Here is a 10,467-nt window from a genome sequence, read left to right as displayed (position 1 = left end):
TGGTCTGAGCATAGACCTGGGAGCCAGCACCTCCTGAGTTCTAATCTTGGCTCTGACACTCCTCCCTCAGCAGCCTCATGCCATCTCCTCCATGTACCTAGCAAGGGAGGCTGTGAGGAGTAACTGGTGAATATTTGTAACATGCTGTGCAAGCATGAAGGATTATGATGCATCAGGCTGGCTTACAGATGCCTACTGCCCCACGCAATAGGATGGGTACAGCATTGGGAAGCAAAGCTGAACAGTGCAGCAGAGAGATGAACCAGCCTTGTGAGAGGGGAGGAGACTGGATGGGCTGTGGGGCATTTCTGGAGCGAGGCTCCAGGCACTCAGAACATGCTGTTTCTATTAAAAAAATGCTGGGCTGGAAAAATCGATCCCAAGTTATATATTATAAATGCTGAAAGCCTCGGCTTTCATCTTGTGCATGAAAATAGGCCGAGGTCGTCATCTCAAGCCCCTGCAAAGCAAGTAAAACGTGCAGCTCAGGCAAACTTCTCTGCTTTTGCCACCAGCCAGCCTGATGCTCCAGGTCCATACACAAGGAAGAGGAAGGCAGAGCTGTCTCTGGGTAAGGCTGTAGCCTGCAGATGTGGCTGGGCTGCCTGCACTGCAAGCATGTGTTTTGTGCAGTGGTCTATCAACACGGACAGTCAGTGTATGCCAGCCATTGGTGTGTGTGCACCCTACATGTATGTTCCTAATTCTTGGTTTCTTTGAGATGCTGGCTGCAGGGCAAATAGATAATGCCCATGCAGCCACCAGCTGCAGCCAGGGCACTGGGGGAGGGGAGGGGTGAGCAGTACAGCTGATGGCTGGAAGACAGCTCCAGGAAGGCAGCCCCGGTGCCTGACTCCTACACAAATGTGCACTCTGACAAAAGCATGCACAATATCCAGTTTAGTCCAGTGACAAGCTAGATAAATGCTGCCAGTAAAGTAAAGGGGTATTTGATATGTATATATTTATTTTGATGGATAAAATATAAGCCCCTCTATCTGCATTCAGGCTAGGCAGGTGGCTGGGTAGATGTGTGCATGGCTTTGTGTGTCTATGTGATGGGTAGCCCTGCAGCTTTGAGGCACAGGATCCTGGTGGACAGTAGGTTGCCACAGTGTGCTCCTCCTCAGCAAAGGGCACGTTTGTCAGCTATCTCAAATGATCACCTCCGGCCAACGGGTGTGATTTGTGCAAGGCTGCAGTCCTGGAGCCTGAAGGCATCGGTGATCCCAACAAATACAGCCTGGACTGCAGCATGGCAAGATTCCCCCTCTCAGTCCTATATTAATGTGCTGAGAATGAACTCCTCCAGGGCTGAGGGTGCAGCTCACACTCCATGGCCGGTTTAACCCTCAGCTGTGTCTGTCAATGGTAAAGATGCCGTAGTCAGGCAGTTAGAGGGCTACCCCTGCAGAGCTCAGTAGGGGGCAGCGTCATGCCTGTGGGAGGCCCTGGATTTGTTAATAGATTCCCATGAGGCTATGTGTGGACTACAGCACCTGTGCTGGTAGAGCTTCACTCGCCTAGCCCCCTAACATGTGGACAGTGACAGATGACCTTTTTGTGCTGGGATGGGAACACCAATTCCCTGGGCACTATTAACTCTGATGATGGACACACTCTTCCAGCTGCAGCTATCCTGAGGGTTTGGGCTGTGTAGCTATGCTGCCATGAGAGTGTTTTTTTTCACTGAACTGGAGGGCACAGCTAGGCCAGTATAGAATATCAGGGTTGGAAGAGACCTCAGGAGGTCATCTAGTCCAACCCCCTGATAGTTTTTTTTTTTACCCCAGATCACTAAATGGCCACCTCAAGGGCTGAACTCACAACCCCAGGTTTAGCAGGCCAATGCTCAAACCACCAAGCTATCCCTCCCCTCCTTATAAGTTTTGAGTGTAGCCTTAGGCCTACTGCTATTTCTGCTAACTGGCAGGAAGGCAAACACACAGGAACAAGCTGGAATGACTGCCCAGCAGGCAATGATTTGATATGTTTTGTGTGGCATCTTGTATAGCAAGCTTAAGCCATCCACTGGGCTGGGCCTTGCCTGAAGCATCATGACTAGCTGGTAGGAGCTCCTGGGAGAGCCTAATGGGCTGCTTGCTGCTGCTACTGCTGCTGCACAGGAACCATGGGACTGCTTCAGATGGGAATTCTGAAACTTGGTGATATGAGGTGCCGTCAGATCGGTTACAGCCCCCTTGCATGGGGGAAAGGGGTTCACCCAGCCAAGCCAGTCACCCACTCACATTGCAATGGGACCAGTAACAAAGCTGCTGATCTCCTCCAGCTTCCGCAGCAGAGCAAGAAGGGAGCAGAAGTTAGCACTTAGCAGGGCCCTGGCCTCTGTTTTCATCACTCAGCACATTTGCAGGAAGGTTGAGGTGTTTGTATAGAGCATGAGGAGGGCAGCCCTTGCAGAACCGTGTTTCCTTCCCCTGTCCATGAGCTATAAAGCCAGACTACTGACCATTTCCTATCAAAGGCTCTGTGGCACTTTTGCCAAGATTATGCATGCTGGCTCTGGTGTCCTAGTCAATCCCAATCTGGGCCAGAGTATATCCTGCCTACCACAAAATTCCTCTGGCATCTCATTTTGGAGAGTCTCCTTCACTTCCTGCCCTGACTGTCTGTGTAGCATCGCTGCTCGCCGATACATTTATACAAATAGGATGACCACACTCAGAAGATTATAAGCTTTGTAAGGATACCTTACAAGAGACCTTCACCCGAAGCATATTCCAGTTACATTATATTCACACCCTTCTCCTGAACTTACTGCCAGAGACTTGGACACTGACCATGGCAGAGGCAGTATACCTAAAATTCCTCTTTGGGCTCCCCTCTGGGGCAGACACTCCTGTGTCCCCCAAAAGGGAGGGTGACCCTGATCCAGCTGTGGGCTTACAGCTACCAGCTATGATAGACCTTTCACAGACAAGAGCGGTTGCTTTTCACTCCAGAGATGACTGCATTCCAAGGCTGGGTGTGGCACTCTCACCAGAGAAGGTGCTGTATTTACAGAGACAGTGAGTAGATCCCTTTAGGCATGGCGGGAAGGGAAGGGGAAGAATCCAGTCTGCAATTAGAGTTCCATTAACATCTGTATACACAACTGGAATCATCATCCCCTCAGCAGGAGTATAATGGTGTTTGGGTTTCACCTACCTTTGTCAACAGTGCTCCTTTCATCTGCAGCACCATTGATGTGAGTGGGGCGAGGCTGCAACAGGGCTGTGGGAAGGAGTTCCCCTTTATTTGCTGGGAGGGTGGAATGCTGCTGTCTCTATCCCACAGCAGGAGGTTTCACTAGCACTTTAAAAGCCCAAGCTCCCAGCCCCACTGCCAGTCCTGTCAATGGAGAGGCCTGACAGGAATTGCATCCCCTTTGGAAAGCTGGCCACTGCTGGCCCAACATTATAAATCGCTCAGGCCAAATTTAAGGTCAAGTTGATAGCGGTCTCTCGCTGGCTGCAGGGTACATGGGTGGTGGCTGTATGTGGGAATGGAGGCTGGGAATGGGGTGGAGTGCATGGATGTGGATAGATATGGGGCGTACACAGTTGTGGTGTAACTGTCAGTGGGGGCTGGGTCCAGGAGTGGTCTGGGAGCCGTAGGGGATGTGTGAGAAAGGTCTGAATTTATGGGGCTGTCAGCATGGAGTTGGCCGCATGAGAAGGTGGACAACAGCGTGGAGGTGTCTGTCGGGGAGTTGGGTGTCTGGAGAGAGAGTAGGGCGCAGGGCTGCCGGGTACCAAGAGAGAGTGAGGCTGTACAAGGGTGGGTGTCTCTGGGGAAGATGGGTTGGGGTCATGGGGACACTGTAGGGGAAGTGGAGTATGTGTTTAGCCCAGAACACAGGGCCCCAGACTGCCATGGGCCCTGCTTGAGACTGGTTTGCCCTTCACTTGATACCCAGGGGAACACAGGGCCTGGGGGAGAACACAGCGAGGTCTGGAGATCACGGTGAAAGTGTCATTCATCTTCCTTCCCAACCAAGCTGCCTGCCATTCCAGCTAATTAACTAGACTTGGCCTGATGCTGTCAATGGACAGGGCCCCATCCTGCTGGTCTCACCCCAGGGCCTTGTGTCTTAACACAGTGCTTCTCAAAGTAGTGGCTCCAGTCCGCGAGCCATCCGCTACCAGTCCGCGGCGAGCTTCCTCACAAGAGCGTCGAATAGGTCCCTGGCACATTGGAAAAAAAATTGCTGGTCTCCCCCATAAAATAGCTTGAGAAGCATTTCTTAACATATCCAACCACTGCTATCCCAGGGCAGCTCCACATGATGGTGCCCCCTGCCGTGCTCCTACATCCCCTCTCCTTGGAACAATGTCCTCCATTGCTTGTGCATCAGAACAGTGCGGCTCAGACCTTCAGGGAGCCGCTGATGGCTCCTCTGGATGCTTCCGCTTCATTCTAATCAAATCAAATCAGGTTGGATTTCCCTCCCAAGCTATCTTCCTGCCAACTCGGCGGGGGGCTCAAACACAATCAGCAGAACAACCAACACAAGCAATTATGAGAAACGCCAATTCAAACAAGTCCTGCTCCTCTGGAACTCAGATTCCCAAGCCCTTTCGGGGAGGGGAAGCACTGTGGAAATGCTGCCCTGCTCTTTGCTCATGGCACCAGAGTGAGTTCTGGACCAATTGGGGTGAAAGCTGGGGAGACATGAGGCCCAGCTGCAGAGTTACAACATTTTCTTACTCCACCTTTGCATGAGCTTTTATGAGTGTGAAAAGACTGCCCTGTCCCAGCCCAGAAATGTCTGCATTTTAGCACTGAGTGAAGTGATTCTTACACGTAGCACAGGGGATCTCGTGACAAATTTTTGGGTGACCTCAGAGTGTGGCCACCAACTCTTGCTGGGAGCCGCTTTGACAATTTTTTCTAAAATGCTTAATTAGCTTCAGGAAAAAGAAACAAATATGCACATACACATGTCCAAATCATTGTAATTTATTTAAGTAGGGTTTTTTTTTTTACAGACTGAATAATCAAAATAATGCACAGTTGTCTCTATTCTTTACTGGACCTAAACAGAATAGAAACACAAATAAGGTGCTTTCCACATTCTTGTCTTTTTCTCTTGTAGTTTCTTTTGCTTTTTTTGGTTGCCCTTTTTTTTTTTTAAAGACTTGCTAGCTACTAAGTCGGCTGTGAAAAGTGATATTAACAAACATATGATGACAAACAGCCTCCGCAAGCCTGGGGACAAATTAAGCCCTGATGGGGAGGTGGGTATGGAGGCAGCAGGGACCAGGGGTGATGGGGCACTAGGAGAGGCAGCAGGGGGAAGAGGTAATGGAAGGGGTGAGTTTGGGGCCAGAGCCTGCCACTTTGCGGCTGGGGAATGGAGCCCGAAGCCCCGCAGGTGGAGCCTGCCATCTGCCACCCCTAGGCTGAAGCTCAGTGCCCCCAGGAAGGTGGGGAACTCACTGGCTGCCTGCTCCTCCAGCATTTGCATCTCCAGACGGGGGCAGAGCCAACTCCTTCTGGTAGCCACTGGGGAGGGGCTGCTGCTTTGCTCTCTCCCCCCATCACTGCCCAGGAGGCTGTGGCCACAAGAAAAGCCCCAGGTGGATGTATGAGGCCACAATGGGCCACGCATTTGAGAAATGCTGATCCTAGCGAGTTGAGCCTGTGAGGGGCCTTCAGGCTGCAAGTCACCGTCTCCTTTGCATAGCCTGGAGGCTGGCGGGATCCCCATCTAGTGCCTGGTCACAGCACTTGCAAGCGGGCTGAGCAGGCCAATACAGATGGGGTGGAAACAGCCCACTGCAAATCCTAGTAAGCGGTTTATGCTGGCCACATGCTGAGCTGCTGTTCAGGAGATGGCTGGGCCTTGGGCTGGGCTGGGCTAGAACAGACTCAGGAAAGGAATGTATTTCCCATGCAGAGCAAGCGCTGTCTCAGTCATCCTCCTGCCCCTCTGCCAGATACCGCTCGGGCCCAGCAATCCATGCTGAGTACTAGGATGAGACTGGGGTTTGTGGGGCCAGATTCCTTTTCTCACGCCAGTGGCATTTCACTCATCCAGGCCCTGGCAGCCACTACTGTATCACCCCAGAATGCTGCCCCCACTGCTGGCCAGGAACAACACCTGACTTTAGGGTGGGGCCTGCTGCAGTCTGCCCCCCTTCCCCACTCAGCAACAGGCAGGACGGAGGCCTGCTGCTCCTCATCCCATCCCAGTGGGAAAGGGGCAGTGCTCCAGGCAAAGCCTCAGATTGTGAGTGGCTGAAGGCCCATAGGTGACACCCCCAAACCACTGCTTGCTTGGCGTGGGCCTAAGGCTGGTCCAGGGATCATTGCTCAGCCGTATAGTGTGTTGCTTCCTTGGCGCCCCCTAGAAGTGTCTAAAAGAAGCTGCAAGAGCCCAAACCCCGTGTGTTCTTGGCCTTCAGGGTAATTACTGCACAGCTGGGTGAAGTCGGATGGCTAGGACGTGGCATCTTAGCAAGCAGAGATGGACAGACTGCTTTGATCGCTGAATCTGCCCCCTGCAAGGACAGGACAGAGCCCCCAGGTGTGAGGCCCAGACCCTACTTGAACGTAAGCAAGAGTTTTGTTGCATTTCCCTGCGGTGCTGCTCTTGGGGAGATCTCAATATTACACAGCAGGGGTTGGCCAAACGGGCACTGAAAGCCAAACCGACCCCTCATGGCAGGCTTCTCATGCTGTATTTGGCACCAGCCTCTCCCAGTCAGCACTGCCCTGACCCTGGGGCTGTTTCCTCTCAGCCAGGCGTGTAGTACAGGTCTCTTACAGCATAAGTATGTGGAAGAATAAAGGGCAGTGTGTGTGCCTTTAAATAGCCTGGCAAGGACATACCCTTCTAGCAGGAATGCTCTGGCCCCATGACTGGAACATGTTGTTTGTGGTTGGGAGTGAGCGAAGGGGGAGGGTGCCTGACCCAACCTGTTAGCTCAATAAGTGCAGTCAGGACAAGGTTAAGAATCTCCTTCTTCACAGTTAGTGACATCTGTTGAGGCTTTAGCTCTGGGAAGTTTTCCGAGTCTTGCTCTTGTGCAGGGTCACAACAAGGGTGGGTAAACATCCCTCCCCGCTTTTTGCTTGCCCCCTCTTGTGGCCAGAGTCTTCCGCAGACCCCCAGCTCTACAAGATCACAGCTAAATCAGCCAAATGCTCATGCTCCACTCAGCCTGGGGTCTCTGTATCTAGTTCAAGGGCCCAGCAAGGTTGCGGAAACCCCACGAATTCTTTCACCCCTCACCCATGTCAGAGGAATAGCCCAGGTCAGCTCTGCTGAGTCATAGGGTTGCCAGTTTTGGCTGGACATATTCTGGGAGGTTTCTGACATAATCTTTAATTAAAGATTAATCTTTAATCCCTGGAGACTCCTGAACAATCCTAAAGGGTAGTGATCACCTCATCCTGACCTGCAGCCTCACACTCTGCCAGGCCTGTACGCCAGCTTTGCAGTCTCCTCTCCTGGCTAGGCTAGTCCCTTTCCTCTTTAACGCAGAGAGAAGACAGTCACAGGGGGTGTTGGACAGGGGGAAGAAGCATATAACTATATCCAGGTTTCTCTCTCTGTCACACAGTCAGTCACTCACCTTTCTTCTCCCCCTCTCTTGGGAGAACCCCTTTGGGTCCCATTCTGACCACAGGAAAAGGCTGCTCTGATAGAGGCCTCAGGTGAGGGCAAGTAGGGGCCAGGCTGGCACCCCACAGGCACAGCCTGGCCTGCTGCATCAGTGACCGTGTGTGGCTGAAGGCAGAGGCTCTCCTGGGGATTTGGGTGTCAGATCCTCTTTAGGCTACGCTGCCTCCCAGAGTGAAAGCAACATAGGGAGCAGAGCACCTGCCAGTCCCCCTTGCTATAAACGCCTCATGCCAATCCCACACCAGCCAGGACAGCTGACTTTCCTGGGTCACATTATTACTGCCCAAAGTGACCATCGCCTATAACGCCTCCTTTAGGTTCGAAGCTGGAGCAGCTTTCAGCAAGGGATCCTCACTAAGGGCATGATGTGCCCACCTGGCAGCCATGGAAACTCTTATTTGCCTTCAGCACAGTTCTAACCAGGGAGAGAAAGGGCAGCTCTCTGGGTAACTCCTCAGCCCCAGGGGATGGGCAGACAAAAGTCTATCCTGCTTCCCCAGAGGGATCTGGCTGGGCCAGGGTTATTCACTATGCCAACAGCAGAGTAGCACAGCAGGGTCAAGACAGAGCTGGGGAGGAGGAGATGGGCTCCATCTTCCCCACACTCTGCTATGACTGATCCGCACCAGCTGGGCTATGAGCAAGAAGCCCAGCTGTGCCAAGCTGTGGGCCCAGAAAAAGGGAACCTGTCGCTAGGATACCATGCAAGGGCCTCCGATGGCGCTGCCCATCTCCAGGGAACAACCAATAGGGGAACCCTTTCGGACAGCAGCGCAGCAACCAAGTCTCAAAACTAGAGCTTGAACCCCCTCTTTCCCCCATGCCTGCCTTAAAGGGCTGTAACTTTGGAGAGCCCGACTGATGGTTCCTATCTGAGCCCATATATGAACATTCCCTACTCTCTAGTGCACCAGCAGCCAGTAGAGAGCCCCTCACCCTTCCCCATCTTCTTCTGTGAAGAGATGTGTCCAGGGCCATCCCAGACTGGCCCTCTGCAAGAGGGAGCTCATCAGCCCCAGGAGAATCACCCACCACTTAGCTCCCCCATCTTGGCTGCAACTTTGGGGAGACTGGGTGGGGCTGACCCCCTCAGAGCTTCCCCATTCACTCCCACCCAGAGAAGGCCCTTCCATGAGGTCCCCGTGTCTGCACTGCTGGCCAGCTGGCCAACGAGTGGGGAGTATGTCTGTGGGCCAGCAGCACAGCTGTGGTAATTATGGTATTAGGATGCAAGGGAAGCTCTGTGCTCCCAGCACAGGCTGTAAATGCTGATGCGCTGGCCTGTGGCCAGGCAGCACATTAACTCAATATTCCTGTCTTATTTTTAAACGAGCAGCTCCTTTCCCGCCTCCCCCTGCATCTCGATGTCACTCATGTTCCTCCAGCTCCGATTCCTCTTGTAATGACAACAGACTGCAAACGAGGAGGAAGGAGCCGAGCAGTTTGTAATGGGGGACACGGAGGCAGCTACAAAGCACGGAGCTGTCATGACACCCTCCCAGAGCTCCTCATCAGCGTGGAGTCCTGAGGGGCATACGCAGGGCTAGGGCATGATGGAGACCCCAGTGGGTAAGGCAAGAGAGTGGTGGGGAGCGTTCCTAGCTCCTTGCACTTAATAATAATATTTGTCATCCTCATTAACTCTGAGAGTCTCTCAGAGAGGTAGGGTAATAAGTATCATCATTCCCAGTTCCCAGATGGGGACAGTGAAATGACTCACCCCAGGCTATGCAGGGGGTCAGTAGCAGAGTCTTGATTAGAAGTCCGGAGTTCCTGTGCTCACAATGCTAGGCCCTCTCCATCTCCTCAACCACGTCATTAGTCCTATTGTTATACATGTTGCCATAGTGCCCAGTAAGAGACAGTCCCTGCCCCAAAGGGTTTACCATCTGAAGAGAGAATTTGCACAAAGAGGAGGAGAGGAAACAGGCATAGAAAGGGGCAGGGACTTGGCCAGGTCACAATGATACAATGGCAGACCTAGCAATGAAATGGAGGTCTCCTGACTCCCAGTCCAGTGCCCCATCCACTACCATGCTGCCTCCCCATCAACCCTGGGCTCTAGGGAAACGCAAAAACGTCCCTCCCCTCACATCCATTTGAATGTGGGAGCAGAGAGAGGGTGAAGAATGTCCCCTCCCTGCCCACGTGCAGTGTTCACAGGGAAGCATGGCTCCCCCTTTGCAGTGTTTCAGGAATGCAGTGTATCTGATCTGCATGTGTAAATGCCTCTTTGGGAATTAAATATTAGAGCTCCTTGTGCACAGTGCCTGCTGTCCCTGTTATCGGTGTGCTTGTTCCCACTGACAGAGTCGCTAAGCTGGAGCAGGGCTGACCCAGGGCCCTGCTAATTGCATCTTCCAGCAGAAAAGGCTCTTTGGAATTGTTGTTTGCATCAAGCGAGAGCTAGGATGGACTTGCCCCCTGACTTTCATCTGTCCTGCTGCTTCAGGCCAGGGAGTCCCAAAAGGCATCAGGGAAAGCCTACTGCAGCATCTCTCCTGCAGAGCCTAAATCCAGGCAGCCTTGCTCATCTTCAGACACCAAATCATTGAAAATGGAAGGGAAATATATTTCAAGGAAGTCCCAAGCCTGTTTTTCATTGCTGAAATAGCATCCTCAGCTGCCTGCACTCTCCATGGTTGGCTGCTGTCAGTTACTTGGCTTCATTCAAGGGCTAGAGAAGGGTGAGAAGGCATGATGGGACTTTACCCAAACCCCACTCCCAATCCTAAACCCTGTCCACAATCCCAGAACAGCTGGGTGTTTTGTTAAAAGAGAGAGCAGGGAAATATTGCTGGCATGTGGTCTGTCATCATTAGACCTCAGGGTCA

The sequence above is a fragment of the Chelonoidis abingdonii genome, chromosome 7 (genome assembly GCF_003597395.2).
Source record: "Chelonoidis abingdonii isolate Lonesome George chromosome 7, CheloAbing_2.0, whole genome shotgun sequence".
NCBI classification, from domain to species: Eukaryota; Metazoa; Chordata; order Testudines; family Testudinidae; genus Chelonoidis; species Chelonoidis abingdonii.
The sequence above is the reverse complement of the archived record's forward strand: the minus strand, read 5'-3'. Positions refer to the sequence as shown.